Source organism: Arachis hypogaea, chromosome 14, assembly GCF_003086295.3.
Source record: "Arachis hypogaea cultivar Tifrunner chromosome 14, arahy.Tifrunner.gnm2.J5K5, whole genome shotgun sequence".
Taxonomy (NCBI): Eukaryota; Viridiplantae; Streptophyta; class Magnoliopsida; order Fabales; family Fabaceae; genus Arachis; species Arachis hypogaea.
In genome coordinates this window covers 47,337,915-47,360,094 of record NC_092049.1, presented here as the reverse complement: position 1 = coordinate 47,360,094, position 22,180 = coordinate 47,337,915, and the positions used below count along the sequence as shown (strand labels likewise).

Here is a 22,180-nt window from a genome sequence, read left to right as displayed (position 1 = left end):
TTCTATGGAAGAAGCATCTCAATTCCTGCCATTGGAACAAATAACTTTGAGCTTAAGCCTCAATTAGTTTCTCTAATGTAACAGAATTGCAAGTTTCATGGACTTCCATTGGAAGATCCTCATCAGTTCTTAGCTAAATTCTTGCAAATCTGTGACACTGTCAAGACCAATGGAGTTGATTCGAGGTCTACAGGCTTATGCTTTTCCCTTTTGCTGTAAGAGACAGAGCTAGAACATGGTTGGATTCACAACCTAAGGAAAGCCTAAACTCTTGGGAAAAGCTGGTCAGTGCTTTCCTGGCCAAATTCTTTCCACCTCAAAAGATGAGCAAGCTTAGAGTGGAAATCCAAACCTTCAGACAGAAGGAAGGTGAGTCCCTCTATGAAGCTTGGAAAAGATATAAGCGATTGATCAAAAGGTGTCCTACTGACATGCTTCCAGAATGGAGCATCATATGTATATTCTATCATGGTTTGTCTGAGTTGTCAAAAATGTCATTAGACCATTCTGCAGGAGGATCTCTTCATCTAAAAACCCCTGCAGAAGCTCAGGAACTCATTGAAATGGTTGCAAATAACCAATTCATGTACACCTCTAAGAGGAGTCCTGTGAACAATGGGACGCCTCAGAAGAAGGGAGTTCTTGAAATTGATACTCTAAATGCCATATTGGCTCAGAACAAAATATTGACTCAGCAAGTCAATATGATTTCTCAGAGTCTGAATGGATTGCAAGCTGCATCCAATAGTACTAAAGAAGCATCTTCTGAAGAAGAAGCTTATGATCCTAAGAACCCTGCAATAGCAGAGGTGAATTACATGGAGAATCCTATGGAAATACCTATAACCCTTCATGGAGAAATCATCCAAAATTCTCATGGAAAGACCAATAGAAGCCTCAACAAGGCTTCAATAATAATGGTGGAAGAAATAGGTTTAGCAATAGCAAGCCTTTTCCATCATCTTCTCAGCAACAGACAGAGAATTCTGAACAGAGCCATTCTGGCCTGGCAACCATAGTCTCTGATCTATCTAAGACCACACTAAGTTTCATGAATGAAACAAGGTCCTCCATTAGAAATTTGGAGGCACAGGTGGGTCAGCTGAGTAAGAAGATTACTGAAACTCATCCCAGTACTCTCCCAAGCAATATAGAAGAAAATTCCAAGAGAGAGTGCAAGGCCATAACCATGACCAACATGGCCGAACCTGGAGAGAGTGAGGAGGACATGAGTCCCAGTAAGAAAAGCCTCATGGGACGTCCTCTGGACAGAAAGGAGTTTCTCTTTGAGGAACCAAAGGAATCTGAGGCTCATACAGAGACCATAGAGATTCTATTGAACTTCCTTCTGCCATTCATGAGCTCTGATGAATATTCTTCATCTGAAGAGGATGAAGACATCACCGAAGAGCAAGTTACTAAGTATATAGGAGCAATCATGAAGTTGAATGCCAAGTTATTTGTTAATGAGACTTGGGAGGATGAACCCCCCTTGCTCACCAATGAACTGAATACATTAATGAGGCAAACATTACCTCAGAAGAAACCGGATCCCGAAAAATTCTTCATACCTTGTACCATAGGCACCATGACCTTTGAGAAGGCTCTGTGTGACCTGGGGTCAGGGATAAACCTCATGTCATTCTCTGTAATGGAGAAACTGAGAATCTTTGAGGTACAAGCTGCAAGAATCTCACTAGAGATGGCAGATAAATCAATGAAACAGGCTTATAGACTAGTAGAGGATGTGCTAGTAAAGGTTGAAGGCCTTTACATCCCTGCTGACTTCATAATCCTAGACATTGGGAAGGATGAGGATGAATCCATCATCCTTGGTAGACCCTTCCTAGCCACAGCAAAAGCTGTGATTGATGTTAACAGAGGAGAGTTGGTCCTTCAGTTGAATGAGGACTACCTTGTATTTAAGTTTCAAGGTTCTCCTTCTGTAACCATGGAGAGGAAGCATGAAAAGCTTCTCTCAATACAGAGTCAAACAAAACCCCCACATTCAAACTCTAAGTTTGGTGTTGGAAGGCCACAACCAAGCTCTAAGTTTAGTGTTGAGAGGCCCCAACCCTGCTCTGATTATCTGTGAGGCTCCATGAGAGCTCACTGTCAAGCTATTGACATTAAAGAAGCGCTTATTGGGAGGCAACCCAATGTTATTTAATTATATCTATTTATTTTCCATTGTTATTTTATATTTTTTTTAGGTTGATGATCATGTGAAGTCACAAAAACAACTGAAAAATTAAAAATATAATGAAAAACAGCATTAAAAATAGCTCACCTTGGAAGAAGAGCTTACTGGCGTTTAAACACCAGTAAGAAGCATCAGACTAGCGTTTAACGCCAGAAAGAAGCATCAAGCTGGTGTTAAATGCCAGAAACAAGCTACAGTCTGGCGTTTAACGCCAGAAACAAGCACCAACTTGGCGTTAAACGCCAATAAAGGGAGAAAAGCTGGCGTTAAATGCCAGAAACAAGCAGCAACCTGGCGTTTAACGCCAGAAGTGCACTCTAAGGGCGTTTTACACGCCTAAATGGAGCAGGGATGATAAGTCCTTGATCCTTCAGGATCTGTGGATCCCACAGGATCCCCACCTACCCCACCTCTCTCTCTCTCTCTCTCTCTCACCTTTTCATAACACTCTTCCCCAAACACCCATCACCAATCACCTCCATAACTTTTCCCCAAAAACCCCACCTACCTCCAAATTCAAAATCTATTCCCTCCCAAACCCAACCCTAATACACGAAACCTAACCCTCCCCCCACCCCTATATATCCTCCTCACCACTCCTTCATTTTCACACATTACAACCACTACTTCTACCCCTTGGCCGAACCACATCTCCCTCCATCTCCTCCATTTTCTTCTTCTTCTACTACTTTCTTTCTTCTTTTGCTCGAGGACGAGCAACCTTTTAAGTTTGGTGTGGTAAAAGCAATACTTTTTATTTTTCCATAACCATTAATGGCACCTAAGGCCAGAAAAACCTCAAGAAAGAGGAAAGGGAAGGCAATTGCTTCCACCTCTGAGTCATGGAAGATAGAAAGATTCATCTCAAGGTCCATCAAGACCACTTCTATGAAGTTGTGGCGAAGAAAAAGGTGATCCCTGAGGTCCCTTTTAAGCTCAAAAAGGGCGAATATCCGGAGATCCGACAAGAGATTAGAAGAAGAGGATGGGAAGTTCTCTCCAATCCTATTCAACAAGTCGGAATCTTAATGGTTCAAGAGTTCTATGTAAATGCATGGATCACTAGGAACCATGATCAAAGTATGAACCCGAATCCAAAGAATTGGCTTACAATGGTTCGGGGGAAATACTTAGATTTCAGTCCGGAAAATGTAAGGTTGGCGTTCAACTTGCCAATGATACAAGAAAATGCATGCCCCTACACTAGAAGGGTCAACTTTGATCAAAGGTTGGACCAAGTCCTCATGGATATATATGTGGAAGGAGCTCAATGGAAAATTGACTCAAGAGGCAAGCCGGTTCAATTGAGAAGGCATGACCTTAAGCCTGTGGCTAGAGGATGGTTGGAGTTCATCTAACGCTCTATCATTCCTACTAGCAACTGATCCGAAGTAACTGTGGATCGGGCCATCATGATCCATAGTATCATGATTAGGGAGGAAGTGGAAGTTCATGCGATTATACCGCAAGAACTCTACAAGGTGGCTAACAAGTCCTCCACTTTGGCAAGGTTAGCCTTTTTCTCACCTCATTTGTCACCTCTGCAATTCGGTTGGGATTGTTATAGAGGGAGACATCCTCATTGAAGAGGACAAGCCCATCACTAAAAAGAGGATGGATCAAACAAGAGAGCCCACTAATGGACCTCTACAAGAGCATGAGAAAATTCCTCATCATGAAATCCCTGAGATGCCTCAAGGGATGCACTTTCCCCTCACAAAACTATTGGAAGAAAATTAATACCTCCCTAGGAGAATTAAGTTCCAACATGGGACAACTAAGGGTGGAGCACCAAGAGCATTCCATCCTCCTCCATGAAATTAGAGAAGATTAAAGAGCTATGAAGGAGGAGCAACAAAGGCAAGAAAGAGACATAGAGGAGCTCAAGAGCACCATTGGTTCTTCAAGAGGAAGAAGACGCCACCCTCACTAAGGTGGATCCGTTCCTTAATCTCATTGCCTATTTATTTTTCTCTATTTTCGTTATCTATGCTTATTTATGTTTGTGTCTTATTACATGATCACTAGTGTCTATGTCTTAAAGCTATGAATGTCCTATGAATCCATCACCTTTCTTAAATGAAAATATTTTTAATTACAAAAGAACAAGAAGTACATGATTTTAAATTCATCATTGAAATTAGTTTAATTATTTTGATGTGGTGACAATACTTTTTGTTTTCTGAATGAATGCTTGAACAGTGCATATGTCTTTTGAATTTGTTGTTTATGAATGTTGAAATTGTTGGCTCTTGAAAGAATAATGAAAAAGGAGAAATGTTATTTGATAATCTGAAAAATCATAAAAATTGATTCTTGAAGCAAGAAAAGCAGTGAATAAAAAGCTTGCAGAAAAAAAAAATATGCGGAAAAAAAAAGAGAAAGAAAAAGAAAAAGCAAGCAGAAAAAGCCAAGAGCTCTTTAAACCAAAAGGCAAGAGCAAAAAGCCAGTAGCCCTTAAAACCAAAAGGCAAGGGTAAAATAAAAAGGATCCAAGGCTTTGAGCATTAATGGATAGGAGGGCCTAAAGGAACAAAATCTTGGCCTAAGCGGCTAAACCAAGCTGTCTCTAACCATGTGCTTGTGGCGTGAAGGTGTCAAGTGAAAAGCTTGAGACTGAGCGGTTAAAGTCGTGATCCAAAGCAAAAAGAGTATGCTTAAGAACTCTGGACACCTCTAATTGGGGACTTTAGCAAAGCTGAGTCATAATCTGAAAATGTTCACCTAGTTATGTGTCTGTGGCATTTATGTATCCGGTGGTAATACTGGAAAACAAAGTGCTTAGGGCCACGGCCAAGACTCATAAAGTAGCTGTGTTCAAGAATCAACATACTGAACTAGAAGAATCAATAGCACTATCTAAATTCTGAGTTCCTATAGATGCCAATCATTCTAAACTTCAAATGATAGAGTGAGATGCCAAACCTGTTTAGAGGCAAAAAGCTACTAGTCCCGCTCATCTAATTGGAACTAAGTTTCATTGATATTTTGGAATTTATAGTATATTCTCTTCTTTTTATCCTATTTGATTTTCAGTTGCTTGGGGACAAGCAACAATTTAAGTTTGGTGTTGTGATGAGCAGATATTTTATACGCTTTTTGGCATTGTTTTTAGGTAGTTTTTAGTATAATTTAGTTAATTTTTACTATGTTTTTATTAGTTTTTATTCAAAAATCACATTTTTGGACTTTAATATGAGTTTGTGTGTTTTTCTGTGATTTTAGGTATTTTCTAGCTGAAATTGAGAGACGTGAGCAAAAATCTGATTCAGAGGCTGAAAAAGGACTGCAGATGCTGTTGGATTCTGACCTCCCTGCACTCGAAATTTATTTTCTAGAGCCATAGGAACCCAATTGTCGTGCTCTCAATTGCGTTGGAAAGTAGACATCCAGGGCTTTCCAGAAATATATAATAGTCCATACTTTGCCTGAGTTTTGACGATGCAAACTGGCATTTAAACGCCAACTTCCTGCCCTATTCTGAAGTTAAACGCCAGAAACAGGATACAAACCAGAGTTAAACGCCACAAACAGGCTGCAACCTGGTGTGTAACTCCAAGAGAAGTCACTACACGTGTAAAGCTCAATTCTCAGCCCGAGCGCACACCAAGTGGGCCCCGGAAGTGGATTTCTGCATCATTTACTTACCTCTGTAAACCCTAGTAATTAGTTTAGTATAAATAGGACTTTTTACTATTGTATTCGAAGTCTTGGTCAATCTGGTTCCCTCTCTGGGGCCGAAGCCAATGAACACCATTATCACTTATGTATTTTCAACGGTGGAGTTTCTACACCCCATAAATTAAGGTGTGGAGCTCTGCTGTTCCTCATGAATTAATGTAAAGTACTATTGTTTTTCTATTCAACTCAAGCTTATTTCTTCTCTAAGATATTCATTCGCACACAAGAACATGATGAATGTGATGATTATGTGACGCTCATCACTATTCTCACCTATGAACGCGTGCCTGACAACCACTTCCGTTCTACATGCAAACAAGCTTGAATGTGTATCTCTTGGGTTTCTAATCGAAGATTAAAACCTTCGTGGTATAGGCTAGATTTATTGGTGGCCATTCCTAAGATCTGAAAAGTCTAAACATTGTCTGTGGTATTCCGAGTAGGATCTGGGAAGGGATGACTGTGACGAGCTTCAAACTCGCAAGTGTTGGGCGTAGTGACAGACGCAAAAGGATCAATGGATCCTATTCCAACATGATCGAGAACCGACAGATGATTAGCCGTGCGGTGACAGTGCATTTGGACCATTTTTACTGAGAGAACGGACGGTAGCCATTGACAACGGTGATCCCCCAATATACAGCTTGCCATGGAAAGGAGTATGAATGATTGAATGAAGGCAGTAGAAAAGCAGAGATACAGAAGGAGCAAAGCATCTCCATACGCTTATCTGAAATTCTCACCAATGAATTACATAAGTATCTCTATCTTATTTTATGTTCTATTTATCTTTTAATTATCAAAATTCTATAACCATTTGAATCTGCCTGACTGAGATTTGCAAGATGACCATAGCTTGCTTCAAGCCGATAATCTCCGTGGGATCGACCCTTACTCACGTAAGGTTTATTACTTGGACGACCCAGTGCACTTGCTGGTTAGTTGTGTGGAGTTGTGAAAAATAATTGAGATTATGATTGTGCGTACCAAGTTGTTGGCGCAGTTGATATCACAATATCGTGCACCAATGACAAACATTAGATTATTGGGCTAATTATCCAATTAATTTTGATTATTTTGGTTGAGTGTTGCAGGCCAAAATTCATTATTGTAGTAGCCCAATATGAAAGAAATGAGATATGCTGGTTGACTACAAAATAATAAACAACCCAAAAGGAATCAAAGCAATGAAATTAGATAGGCCAAAGAAATCAAACGGGCTGCATGAATGATATCCGATCCAAGCCCGAGAGCAAGCAATTCCCTCCAATTTGCTTTTACCAAAAGTAACGTTCACCTTTTTCCCTCTTGGTCAGAAATCAGAGAAGTGAGAAAGAGCTTAGTTCCTAAGCTATTCACCAAAGACGCAAGAAAGAGAAGGTTTAGCAAAAAATGTTGAAGTCTAATCACCCACATCAATCTGTATCAAGAGTAATCAGAAGCTAAATGTGATTTATTTCCTTCGACATGCATCTCATTTTCTTTTCTTCATCTCTGTTCAACACTGCTGTAAATCTATGGTCAAAAGTGTGTCTTTGGGACCAAGTTATGTTTCAATGGCTAAGATCTGGGTTTACCATTGAAAATAATTATTTCTGCTGATTATGTGACTTTCGGTCAACAAAGAAGGTCAGAACCACAACTTCTAATTTGGGGATTGACTGGAAAAGTGACATGGTGAGTTGGTGAAGCACACAAATCGATGGTTGACCTATGAGAGAGCAACTCAGCAACATGCAAGGAGATACAAAAGTAGATTATTCATCATTCTGAAGCTAAGGAGAGATAACCAGTATTTTAAGGTTTATGTTCTGAGAAGAGTTCTCTGAAAAAGTTCATCAACTTAGACAGTGCTTCCTAGTCAAAGGAGCATTCCGCCAGAATGAGGAACTAAATAAGAGGCAAGCAAATCTAGTTTATCACATAGCAAAGAGGTTGTTGAAGCATTAATCTCCTTCATGTTTTACAGAATGCATTTTTCTTTTCAATGTTTATTTTTCTGTAATTTCTTAAGGTAAAAGGCTGAATGAGAGAGTCATTGAAAGAGACTAAGAGTGAAAAGAGGCAGAGAGATACACATGAGTGAAAAGCCTAGAGTGATTTCAGATTTCTTTAGGTTGATTCTATGTCTTGTATCTTGTACCTATGAGGTACCCCTTTCTTAATTGGGTGAGCACTAAGAGTAAAGAGTTAGGTATTAGCATAGCCAAAGTCAAGTTAGGTTAGAACTTGAGAGTGAAAAGATTGTGTCAATCCTGTGGAATTGGTGTATGTAATACTTTAATTATAGTGGAAATTCCACCAGTGTTATGGTGGAGACTGGATGTAGGTTGCATTGCACAAGGCAACCAAACCAGGATACATGATGGTGTCAGCTCATCTCTTCCCTGCTCTGTTCTGTTCTCTGATATTTATGAGACAAAATGAAATTATCTCATAAATTTTTTGCTACTGAGTTCAAACAGATTCACTCTGAAAGTTTGTTTTAAAAGGGTTATTTTATTAAAGTTAAAGAAGGTCACAGATTCAACCACCCCTTCTCAGCCTTCCACAACCTTCAAAAAATATGTCAGATTTGCATCGCTAAATTTGTGAGTTTTGGCAGCATAGGACGGGCCAGCCCGTCCATTCGGCGGAACGTTATCTATTTTTTCCTTTTCTTAAATTAATAAAAAGAGTAGTTATTGTGCTACAGAAATTAACAATTATATAATTTTTAAACGCACTTTATTTATTTTTTTATTCTTTTTTTATTAACTTTATATATTTTATTTTACACTTTTATATATATGTTCAAATTATGTGAATTATTTCTTAAAATAATGATGATTCTATTGATAAATATTATTTTAAATAATTCTATTAAAATTAAAAATTTGGATGAAGATAGTGAAAAAATTGTATAGTATTTTGTCTATTTTTAATTTGGATGTAATTTATTATTATTATTTTTATATTAAATTTAATTAATTTTATAAATTAAATAGAAATTAAGTGCACTAGCTCATAGACTAGCCAACACACTATAAAGCGAGATAAAATAGCATTTTGAGTCTACTTTATTTGATGGGACGGACCGAACTATCCTCTTTTTGAAGAGGAACAGACTACTCGCACATTTGCCACCCCTTACTCTTTTAGTGATTTTATTTTTTAAATTCCAAATCTTTAACAATGCAAGTTTTAGGTTAGGCTAAGTTTAATAATAGATTAGATTTGGTACCTACAAAATTACAAGTTGAAAATTTACTTCTTGACATTTAAGAATTGTTTTACATCATAATAAATTCTTTCTAAGGTTTGATTTGGTAGTTTTTCGTACTAGAATGTTCGGAATCGAACTTGAAAGTTAATTCTAATTAGGCTTCGTGAATCATAACCAAATAAGGAGGACAATCTACAAAAATATTCCGATACTTAAGTTAGCTTTATCTTTTATTAGAGTATATGAGAGAATGGTACTTTGTATGATTATCTCTTTCTATTTTATAACTGTAGTTGGTATTATCTTCCGTTTTCATGTCTTAATTAATTGATCTAATTATCATTTACATTTAGGTGAATTCTATGGTGTAGAAAGAAAAAATTTTTTACACCTATAAATTTGTGTTGTCTCAATAAATAGATGATTAATTATTTTACATGATAGTGGATTTTATGTACTGATTTTTTCTCGTATTTAAATTATTTTACAAAGAGAAATACAAAATAATGGTTTCAGTTTATGAGTTTATAAACTTATAATACTATGCATACTATTCACCCATTTAATACGTAACATTCATTATTATTGCAATAAAAAATAAAAGTGAATTTTTTCTATTTTTTCTATTGATATTGTTAATTGTTAAGTGTATTATTTATTACATAATATATTCTTTTATATTTTTTCTGTTTTATTTAAAATTGCATATAGAAAATTACACTTTATCTTATTTATTAAAAAAATGAATAATTTATTCCCCAAGTATAATTACTATTCTTACTAGTGATTCTTTTATGATAATTAACTCCCATATATTTTTAATTTTTATATAAAAATTAAAAATATATGGGAGTTAATTATCAGAGTGGGTTGATGTTATTGATTATTCTCTTAAAAAAGAGTAATTTTTATTATCTTGGATTTTACAAATTTGGGAAAAAAGAAACTGAAAACTAATTTTGAATAGTTACAATTCGTTTAACTTTATTGTAAAATAAATTTAAAGAATCAATTTCTCTTTGAAACAAATTATAGAAAAAAATGATTGTATTACTATTATTATTCAAAAACATAAAATTTATCTTTATTATTAAAAAATAAAATTAGTCTTTTATATAATACTTGTATATATATAAGAATGAGAATGTTATACTAAAATTTAACCAATACATAAAAAATTAATTTTTAAATTTTAAGATATTATTTTGTTCTTATATATTTTTTAGTTAAGAATAAAATTAAAATTAACTCGTATAAATATATATTAATGGATATATGTTTCAATAAATTAAAATTGTGTGATAAAATGAAAAAACGTGCTTTAAGATTTACAGATAACAAAAAAACCTGGCCTCAACCCAAAATGCTTTCTTTTGTGCAAAAATAAAAGAATTATAATACATTATAATTAATCATGATAAATATATTTATTTGGTTAATTATATAGTACAGATCAAGTTGATATAGAGAGAGATTGATGCAGTGAGGAATTGACGCTTATGGTTGTGAATCTGCTGTTGTTGTCAGATGGAGCAGTAATTTGTTGGCAGTGAGCGGCTTGGTGGTTGTGAGCCGTGAGGCTTCCATATTGGGTTGAAAGGTGGGTCTCGATCAGTTTTGTGTGGGTCAGTATTTTATTGGGTATGTAACCATATTGCTGCCAAAAAATAATAATGGACCTTGAATTGTTTGCAAGGTGGGGGCAATATCCTCTTTTTGTTAGTTCTTCATAAATAGGTTTATAGATAAACCCTTAAATTAAGTATAATTAAAAATCAACGCATTGTTACTGCTCAAAAAAGGAAAAACATCAATATGTTATTGTTGTGTGTGATAAGACGAAGATAAAAATCTACAAATTAGTTACAGTAACATTGTTTTATGTCTATGTTCATAGGAGATATAGACACAATTACTAGGGCTGGAAAAATGGGCCGGCCCGCCTCAACCCGTCCCGTTTCGTTTAAGCCCGTACCATAAATAGGGTGGGCTAGTCTGTTCCGCCAACTAAATTGGGTTCAAAATGCTAGTCCGCCCTACTTTATGGCGGATTAGTGGGCTGGCAGGTTAGCCCGTTTGATTTTTTTTAAATTAAAAAATTAAATACAAATAAAATATTTAAATTATAATATAATTTTTTTATTATCTTTTTGTTAATTTTTAACTTCAATAAAATTGTTCAAAATAATATTTATCAATAGAATCATCTTCATTTTAAAAAATAAATCACATAGTTTAAACATATATACGAAATTGTAAAATAAAAATAAATAAAGTTAATAACTAAAAGAAGAATAAAAATAAAAAATGAAAAAAAAGTATTTGAAAATTATATAATTATTAATTTTGTAGTAGTAATCACTCTTTTATTTAATAAAAAAAAAAGAAAAAATAAAATCCTTGGCTCAGCGCGTCGGTCCGTCCCGCCTCGCCAAAAACTCGCAAATTTGGCGGTATGGGTTTGGCGGATTTTTTTAATTTCCAAAATCTAGTCCGACCCGCTGTTTTTAGCGAGTTTGGTGAGTCGGCCCGACGGGTCTGACCCGTTTTGCCACCCCTAACAATTACACCTGTATATTATTTGGTTAGTGAGGTATTAATTTTTGAAGGATATGGTTATACACAACTACACAAGTATACATAGAATTCGTGTATTTACTGTCCTTATAAAAAATGAGACATTGAGACACATTTAATAAGGAACAATTTTTTACATTTTTATCTATAGTTATTTTTGGGGCTAAGTACGATTTTGGTCCTTAACGTAGAAGCTGAAAATTTTTTTCATTCTCAGCCTTTTTTTGCCTACAAAATGGTCCCGGAGGTTTAACTTAATTTTAAAATCGTCCTTTTTACTAAAATTTTTATTTTTATTACCAAATTACCCCTAATTAAAAAAATATAAAAAAAGAAAAATCGGTTAAAGGGCTGGGGAATAGGGGAAGCTCTTCACACGAGGGGTTCAGGGAAGAAAAGGGAGAAGGGAAGATGGGGAAGGAAAGGGAAAGAGAATTCGCCGCCGTTGCTCCTCGCCGCAGCCGCTGCTCGTCGTCGTTCGGCCGCTGGATCTCGCCGTTGCTTCTGCTTGATCTCGCCGCTGCTCTGTTGGTTCGAGGATAGAACAGGGGAAGGCTTCGATGGTTTTATGATGGTGGGTGGATGAGAGGCCGACGGTGATAGTGGAGCTCAAAGAAGATGGCGCAAACTGTAGGTGAGCCGAGGGAGGAGAAGAGGGTGGTGCACGAATTGTGAATCACACTTTTCACAACTCATACAACTAACCAGCAAGTGCACTGGGTCGTCCAAGTAATACCTTACGTGAGTAAGGGTCGAATCCCACGGAGATTGTTGGCTTGAAGCAATCTATGGTTATCTTGTAACTCTTAGTCAGGATATCAATTTTATTTATCAGTTTGAATTGCGAGAAATAAAAGAGCATGAAATAAATACTTGTTCTGCAGTAATGGAGAATATGTTGGAGTTTTGGAGATGCTTTGTCTTCTGAATCTCTACTTTTCCCCTGTCTTCTTCTTCACGCACGCAAGGTTCCTCCTATGGCAAGCTGTATGTTGGTGGATCACCGTTGTCAATGGCTACCATCCGTCCTCTCAGTGAAAATGGTCCAGGTGCGCTGTCACCGCCCGGCTAATCATCTGTCGGTTCTCACCCATGCTGGAATAGGATCCATTGGTCCTTTTGCGTCTGTCACTACGCCCAACCTTTGTGAGTTTGAAGCTCGTCACAGTCATTCAATCCTTGAATCCTACTCAGAATACCACAGACAAGGTTTAGACTTTCCGGATTCTCAAGAATGCTGCCAATGGATTCTAGCTTATACCACGAAGATTCTGATTAAGGAACCCCAGAGATACTTATTCAATCTAATGTAGAACGGAGGTGGTTGTCAGGCACGCGTTCATGGGTTGAGAATGGTGATGAGTGTCACGGATCATCACATTCATCATATTGAAATGCGAATAAATATCTTAGATAGAAACAAGTGTGTTTGAATAGAAAACAGAAGTAATTGTATTAATTCATCGAGACATAGCAGAGCTCCTCACCCCCAACAATGGAGTTTAGAGACTCATGCCGTCAAAGAGTACAAAGTTCAGAGCTAAAATGTCATGAGGTACAAAATAAATCTCTAAAAGTTGTTTAAATACTAAACTAGTAACCTAGGTTTACAGAAAATGAGTAAACTAAGATAGATAGTGTAGAAATCCACTTCTGGGGCCCACTTGGTGTGTGCTGGGACTGAGACTTAAGCTTTACACGTGCCTAGGCTATTTTTGGAGATAAACGCCAGGTTGTAACCTGTTTTGGGCGTTTAACTCCAACTTGTAACTTGTTTCTGGCATTTAACGCCAGACTGCAACATGAAATTGGCGTTGAACACCAGTTTGCATTGTCTATCCTTGAGCAAAGTATGGACTATTATATATTGCTGGAAAGCCTTGGATGTCTACTTTCCAACGCAATTAGGATCGCGCCAATTGGACTCCTATAGCTTGAGCAAATCCATTCCGAGTGCAGAGAGGTCAGAATCCAACAGCATCAGCAGTCCTTTTTCAGCCTGAATCAGAGTTTTTCTCCGCTCCCTCAATTTCAGCCAGAAAATACCTGAAATTACAGAAAATCACACAAACTCATAGTAAAGTCCAGAAATATGAATTTTTCCTAGAAACTAATGAAAATATACTAAAAACTAACTAAAACATACTAAAAACTACATGAAATTAACCCACCAAAAAGCGTATAAAATATCCGCTCATCACAACACCAAACTTAAACTGTTGCTTGTCCCCAAACAACTAGATAAATAAAATAGAATACAAATAAGTCAAGAAGCAATAATATCTCAGACTTTTTGAGTGAAGCTCAGATTCTAATTAGATGAGCGGGACTAGTAGCTTTTTGATTCCGAACAGTTTTGGCATCTCACTTTATCCATTGAAGCTTAGAATGATTGGCATCTATAGGAACTTAGAATTCAGATAGTGTTATTGATTCTCCTAGTTCAGTATGTTGATTCTTGAACACAGCTACTTTATGAGTCTTGGCCGTGGCCTTAAGCACTTTGTTTTCTAGTATTACCACCGGATACATAAATGCCACAGACACATAATTGGGTGAACCTTTTCAGATTGTGACTCAGCTTTGCTAAAGTCCCCAATTAGAGGTGTCCAGGGTTCTTAAGCACACTCTTCTTTTTTGCTTTGGACCTTGACTTTAACCGCTCAGTCTCAAGTTTTCACTTGACACCTTCATGCCACAAGCACATGGTTAGGGACAGCTTGATTTAGCTGCTTAGGCCAGGATTTGATTCCTTTTGGCCCTCCTATCCACTGATGCTCAAAGCCTTGGATCCCTTTTATTACCCTTGCCTTTTGGTTTTAAGGGCTATTGGCTTTTTCTGCTTGCTTTTTCTTTTTCTTTTTCTTTTTCTTTTTCTTTTATTTTTCGCCATTTTTTTCTGCAAGCTTTTGTATTCACTGCTTTTTCTTGCTTCAAGAATCATTTTTATGATTTTTCAGATTATCAAATAACATTTCTCCTTTTTCATCATTCTTTCAAGAGCCAAGATATTTAACATTCATAAACATCAAATTCAAAAGACATATGCACTGTTCAAGCATTCATTCAGAAGACAAAAAGCATTGCCACCACATGTAAATAATTAGATTTTTTTCTTATTAAAAACTCGAAAAATATTGCCTCTTTATTCTAAAGAAAATCTGCTATTTTATTCATGTTTAATGATGATGAGTAAAATAAATTATAGCTTAATTGGAGATAAAATCAGGATATAGATACTAATTACTACTACTCATATATAACTTCTAAGGTAAAACTCAAATAAGAACAATTATCACAGAGTTAAGGCTAAGATTAGAACTCAACAACCTTGAATTTGGGAGGTGGATGCCTCTTTAGTCTGTGGAGTGCTTGGCTCTTCAAGAGATAATTTCTGACGCTTTAATTCCTTCAGTTCACGCCCTTGCTCTTCTTGTTCTCTAAGCAATTTGTAGAGCATGCTGTTTTGATTTTGCCGTTCTTCCTTCAGTTGATCCACAGCTTCTTGCAACTTGGTGACAGATGCTTCTAGGCGCTCCCAGTATTCAATTTGAGGGATTTCCAGGAGGAACTCCTCTGCTTTTCTCTTGATGGGGTCGTCCTGCACTTGTTGTCCTTCCATAGACTTTTTGGTGATTGGTTGCTCAACTGAGATATACTTATCTACTCTCATCTTTATCCTAGCATCTTTACATAACAGAGAAACTAAGCTTGGATAGGCCAATTTGGCATCTTTGGAGTTCTTGTTTGCAATTTTGTAAAGCTCACAAGCAATCAGCTGATGAACTTTCACTTCTTTTTCCAGCATAATGCAATGAATCATCACTGCTCTTCTGATGGTGACTTTAGAGCAGTTGCTAGTGGGCAGAATAGAGCGCCCAATGAAGTCCAGCCAGCCTCTGGCGACTGGTTTGAGATCTCCTCTCTTGAGTTGGTTCGGGGCACCCTTTGTGTTGGTTGTCAATTTGGCTCCAGGGAGGCATATATCCTCTAGGATTTTATCCAAGCCTAGGTTTGATCTCATCATTCTCCTATTAAAGGAGTCTGGGTCATCTTGCAGTTGAGGCAGCTTGAAGATCTCCCTTATTTTATCAGGGTGGGTGTGAACAACCTTCCCTCTGACCAAAGTTCTATAGTCATAGAATGGGGTTCCAGCTATCCTCTGCCTGTCCGTCTGCCATAGATTAGCATAGAATTCCTGAACCATGTTTCTTCCCACCTTTGTTTCAGGATTAGCTAGGACTTCTCAGCTCATGTTTCGAATTTGCTCTTGGATCTTCGGATATTCATCTTCTTTCAGATTGAATTTAACTTCTGGGATCACTGACCTTAGACTCATTATTTTGTAAAAATGGTCTGAATGTTCTTTGGTTATGAACTTTCCTTGATTCTAAAGTGGTTTTGGAATATTCTCTTTCTTGCCTCTTGAGTCGATTTTTTTTCCCTTAGGAGCCATGATCTTAGTGGGTATTGGTTTAGTGATCACGGATAATTACACCAAACTTAGAAGTTTACTTGTCCTCAAGCAAAAGAAAGGAAAGGAGAGGGAAAGAGGGAGAACCAAGCGCAACTTGTGGAGGAGAGGGGGAGAGGCCGAACCAAAATTTAAAGGGAAGGGGGGTGGGTTTCGAAAATTATTTGAAAAAGATATGATAGAAAAAGTGATTTGGAAAAGATAAGTATGATAGGAAAAGATGTGATTTAAAATTGAAAAGATATAAAAGATATTTGAAAAAGATAAATCTGGATTTTGAAAAAGATGATGTGAAGATTTGAAAAAGATATTGATGAGTTGAAAAGATTTTAGAAGGAAAAGAGATAGATTTGTTTTGAAAAGGATTTGAAAATAATTTGAAGAGGAAAATGGGTTTATGAATTAAGATACATTTGATATATATATATTTTTCTTTTGAAAAAGGATTTGAAAAATTAGGATTTGTAACATGTTTGTGCAAGAAATCATGAATTGAAACATAAAAAAGGAAAAAAATTTGAATTGAAAACGAAATTGCCTACTCCCCACAATCCTGGCGTTAAACGCCCAACTGCTGCATGTTTTGGACGTTTAACACCCAGTTGCTGCTTGGTTTGGGCGTTTAACGCCCAGCTGTTGCTTCTAGCTGGCGTTAAACGCCAAAAACCCTTTGTTACTGGGCGTTTTTCTAAACACCTAGGATGCTGTAAATCTGGCGTTAAACGCCCAGAAGTTGCTTCTTTCTGGCGTTTAACACCCAGATGGCTATCCTTACTGGCGTTAAATGCCCAGTAGATGCTCTTTTTGGGCGTTTAACGCCCAATTGTGCCTCTTACTGGCGTTTTCTTGCCAGTGAGCTCCTTTTTCCTGTTTTGTGCTCTGAATTCTTCTGTAACCCTGTGGACTTATGCAATTGATTCTTTACCTTGTTAATATTAAGCTCATATATTTTAAAAATAAGCAAAATAAAAAATAACAGAAAAAGTTTTGCTAATGGCTGGGTTGCCTCCCAGCAAGCGCTTCTTTATTGTCTTTAGCTGGACCTTGCTGAGCTTTTAATCTAGCCTCAGCCTTGAGCACTCTTGCTCAACATTGCCTTCAAGATAGTGCTTGATTCTCTGTCCATTAACAATGAACTTTTTATTAGAATCAATGTCTTAAAGCTCCACATAACCATATGGTGATACACTTGTAATCATATATGGTCCCCTCCACCGGAATTTCAGTTTCCCAGGGAATAGCCTGAGCCTAGAGTTAAACAATAGAAACTTTTGTCCTGGTTCAAAGACTCTAGATGACAGCTTTCTGTCATGCCACCTTTTTGATTTCTCTTTATAAAGCTTGGCATTTTCGAAAGCAGTGAATTTGAATTCCTCTAGCTCATTCAGCTGGAGCAATCTTTTTTCTCCAGCTAATTTGGCATCAAAATTTAGGAATCTGGTTGCCCAGTAGGCCTTATGTGTAACAGGCCAGACCACCCGCTAGCACGATATTACCCGCTTTGGCACACAAGGCCTCACGGTTTTGCCTTTGACGATAGGGATGCTAGCCGAAACCCCCCACACTCACTCGTCAAAACGCGTCATGCTAGGGAGAGGTATCCACACCCTTATAAGGCATGCTTCGTTCCCCTCTCCAACCAATGTGGGACCTTACAATCCACCCCCCTAAGGGAGTCCAGCGCCCTCGCTGGCACATCGATTCGGGTTCTGGCTCTGATACCATCTGTAACAGCCCAGACCATCCGCAAGCACGATATTATCCGCTTTGGCACACAAGGCCTCACGGTTTTGCCTTTGACGATAGGGATGCTAGCCGAAACCCCCCACACTCACTCGTCAAAACGCGTCATGCTAGGGAGAGGTATCCACACCCTTATAAGGCATGCTTCGTTCCCCTCTCCAACCAATGTGGGACCTTACATTATGTTCCAGTTCCACGGGCAGATGACAGGCCTTACCATACACAAGTTGGTATGGAGAGGTCCCTACAGGAGTCTTGAATGCTGTTCTGTAAGCCCATAGAGCATCATTCAAGCTTCTTGTCCAATCCTTTCTACGGGTACTTACAGTCCGTTCCAAGATTCTTTTTAGTTCTCTGTTAGAAACTTCAGCTTGCCCATTTGTCTGTGGATGATATGGAGTCGCCACCTTGTGGCGAATCCCATACCGGACCATGGCAGAGTAAAGCTGTTTGTTGCAGAAGTGAGTGCCCCCATCACTGATTAGTACTCTAGGGACACCAAACCTGCTGAAGATATGTTTCTGGAGGAACTTCAGCATTATTTTAGTATCATTGGTGGGTGTGGCAACGGCCTCTACCCATTTTGATACATAGTTGACTGTTACCAGAATATAAGTGTTTGAGTATGATGGTGGGAAAGGTCCCATGAAGTCAATTTCCCATACATCAAACAACTCAATCTCCAAGATTCCCTGTTGAGGCATGGCGTAACCATGAGGCAGACTACCAGCTCTTTGGCAACTGTCACAGCTACGTACAAACTCTCGGGAATCCCTATAGAGTGTAGGCTAGTAGAAGCCACATTGGAGGACCATGGTAGCTATTCGCTCACCTCCGAAATGGCCTCCATATTGTGATCCATGGCAATGCCATAAGATCCTCTGTGCTTCTTCTCTAGGCACACACCTACGGATTATTCCGTCTGCACATCTCTTAAAGAGATAGGGTTCATCCCACAAGTAGTACTTTGCATCAGTAATTAATTTTTTCTTTTGTTGTCTGCTGTACTCTTTGGTATGAACCTTGCAGCTTTATAGTTTGCAATATCTAAAAACCATGGTGTTTCCTGAATGGAAAACAAATGCTTATCCGGAAAGGTCTTAGAGATCTCAATAGAGGGGGGAAACTCCCCTTCTACTGGTTCTATCCGGGACAGATGATCAGCCACTTGGTTTTCTGTCCCTTTTCTGTCTCTTATTTCTATATCAAATTCTTGCAGAAGTAACACCCATCTTATGAGCCTGGGTTTTGAATCCTGCTTTGTGAGTAGATATTTAAGAGTAGCATGGTCAGTGTACACAATCACTTTTGATCCTACTAAGTATGATCTAAACTTGTCAATGGCATAAACCACTGCAAGCAATTCTTTTTCTGTGGTTGTGTAATTTTTCTGGGCATCATTTAAGACACGGCTAGAATAATAAATGACATGCAGAAGCTTGTCATGCCTCTGCCCCAGTACTGCACCAATGGCGTGGTCACTAGCATCACACATTAATTCAAATGGTAAAGTCCAGTCTGGTGCAGAAATAACTGGTGCTGCGACCAGCTTAGCTTTCAGAGTCTCAAACGCTTGTAGACACTCTGTGTCAAACACAAATGGCATGTCAGCAGCTAGTAGATTGCTCAGGGGTTTTGCAATTTTTGAAAAATCCTTTATAAACCTCCTGTAGAATCCTGCATGCCCCAGAAAGCTTCTGATTGCCTTAACATTAGCAGGTGGTGGTAATTTTTCAATTACTGCCACTTTAGCTTGATCCACCTCTATCCCCTTGTTTGAAATTTTATGCCCAAGGACAATTCCTTCAGTCACCATAAAGTGACATTTTTCCCAATTTAAAACTAGGTTGGTCTCTTGACATCTTTTCAGAACAAGTGCTAAATGGTCAAGGCAGGAGCTGAATGAGTCTCCAAATACTGAAAAGTCATCCATGAAGACTTCCAGAAATTTCTCTACCATATCAGAGAAGATAGAGAGCATGCACCTCTGAAAGGTTGCAGGTGCATTACACAGACCAAAAGGTATTCTTCTATAAGAAAATACTCCAAAAGGACATGTGAATGCTGTTTTCTCTTGGTCCTGAGGATCTACTGCAATTTGGTTGTAACCTGAATAGCCATCCAAAAAGCAGTAATATTCATGACCTGCTAGTCTCTCTAGCATCTGGTCTATGAATGGTAAAGAAAAACGATCCTTTCTGGTGGCTGTGTTGAGCCTTCTGTAGTCAATACACATGTGCCACCCTGTAACTGTTCTTGTAGGAACCAGTTCATTTTTTTCATTATGAACCACTGTCATGCCTCCCTTCTTGGGAACAACTTGAACAGGGCTCACCCAGGGGCTATTAGAAATATGATAAATAATCCCAGCCTCCAGTAACTTGGTGACCTCTTTCTGCACCACTTCCTTCATGGCTGGATTTAGCCGCCTCTGTGGTTGAACCACTGGCTTAGCATCATCCTCCAATAGGATTTTGTGCATGCATCTAGCTGGGCTATGCCCTTAAGGTCACTTATAGACCAACCAAGATCTGTCTTGTGTGTCCTTAGCACTTGAATTAGTGCTTCCTCTTCCAGTGGGTTTAAAGCAGAGCTTATGATCACTGGAAAAGTGTCACCTTCTCCCAGAAATGCATATTTCAGGGATGGTGGTAATGGCTTGAGCTCGGGTTTAGGAGGTTTCTCCTCTTCATGAGGAAATCTCAGAGGCTCTTTCAGTTCCTCTGAACCCTCCAAATCAGGCTGAACATCTTTAAAGATGTCTTCCAGCTCTGATTCGAGACTTTCAGCCATGTTGACCTCCTCTACCAAAGAGTCAATGAGATCAACTTTCATGCAGTCTTTTGGTGTGTCTGGATGCTGCATGGCCTTGACAGCATTCAACTTAAACTCATCCTCATTGTCTCTTAGGGTTACTTCCCCCTTTTGGACATCAATGAGAGTTCGTCCAGTTGCTAGGAAAGGTCTTCCTAGAATGAGAGTAGCACTATTGTGCTCCTCTATTTCCAGCACTACAAAGTCAGTGGGAAAGGCGAATGGCCCAACCCTGACAATCATGTCCTCAATCACGCCTGATGGGTATTTAATGGAGCCATCAGCAAGTTGGAGACATATCCGGGTTTGTTTAACTTCTTCAGTTAAACCAAGCTTTCTGATAGTGGATGCAGGTATTAAGTTGATGCTTGTCCCAAGATCACATAAAGCTGTCTTGGTGCAATTACCCTCTAATATGCTTGGTATCAGAAAGCTCCCGGGATCTTTAAGCTTTTCTGGAAAGCTTTTTAGAATGACTGCACTGCATTCTTCAGTGACGAGAACTCTTTCAGTTTCTCTCCAATCCTTCTTATGACTCAAGATCTCCTTCATGAACTTGGCATAAGAAGGTATTTGCTCAAGTGCCTCTGCAAATGGAATCTTTATTTCAAGAGTCCTGAGATAGTTTGCAAAGCGAGCAAATTGCTTATCCTGCTCCTCTTGGCGGAGTTTTTGAGGATAAGGTATCTTGGCTTTATATTCCTCAACCTTAGTTACTGCAGGTTTATTTCCTACAGAGGTGGTTGGAGAAGCCTTTTTAGAGGGGTTGTTATCAGCACTTGTGAGTGTCTGATCCCTCACTGGCATTTGAATGCCAGGGTTAGAAGCTGGAGTGGCGTTGGACGCCAACTCCTTACTTGTTCCTGGCATTTGAACGCCAGAACTGAGCTTCCATTGGGCGTTTGACGCCAAATCCTTGCCTGTTTCTGGCGTTTGAACGCCAGAGTTATTCCTCTCTAGGCTCTTACTGTCCTCAGAGGGATTTTGGATAGCAGTTTGTTCTTTTCTTGGCTTTCTGCTGCCTTGAAGTGAGGTATTTAATGTTTTTCCACTTCTTAATTGAACTGCTTGGCACTCTTCTGTTATTTGTTTTGATAACTGTTGTTCTGTTTGCTTCAACTGTACCTCCATATTTATATTAGCCATTCTTGTGTCTTGTAGTATCTCTTTGAATTTGGCCAGCTGTTTTGTTAGAAAGTCTAATTGCTGATTGAATTCAGTGATTTGTTCTGCAGGACTGAGTTCAGCAGTTACTGTTTTAGCCTCTTCTTTCATGGAAAATTAACTGTTTAGGTACAGATGCTAATTTCTGGCAACTGTATCAATAAGCTCTTGAGCCTCTTCAATTGTCTTTCTCATGTGTATAGATCCACCAGCTGAGTGATCTAGAGAAATTTGAGCTTTCTTTGTAAGTCCATAATAGAAGATGTCTAACTGCACCCATTCTGAAAACATTTCAGAGGGGCATTTTCTTAGCATCTCT

At 38.3% G+C, this 22,180-nt stretch overlaps 1 non-coding gene across 1 annotated transcript; it reads right to left on the bottom strand.

Moving 5' to 3' along the window:
• Positions 1 to 329: 329 nt before the first annotated feature.
• On the bottom strand, positions 330 to 437 carry LOC112746107 (small nucleolar RNA R71). The gene has a single exon (XR_003174005.1). It is a non-coding gene; the product is annotated as a small nucleolar RNA R71 (small nucleolar RNA).
• Positions 438 to 22,180: the final 21,743 nt, after the last annotated feature.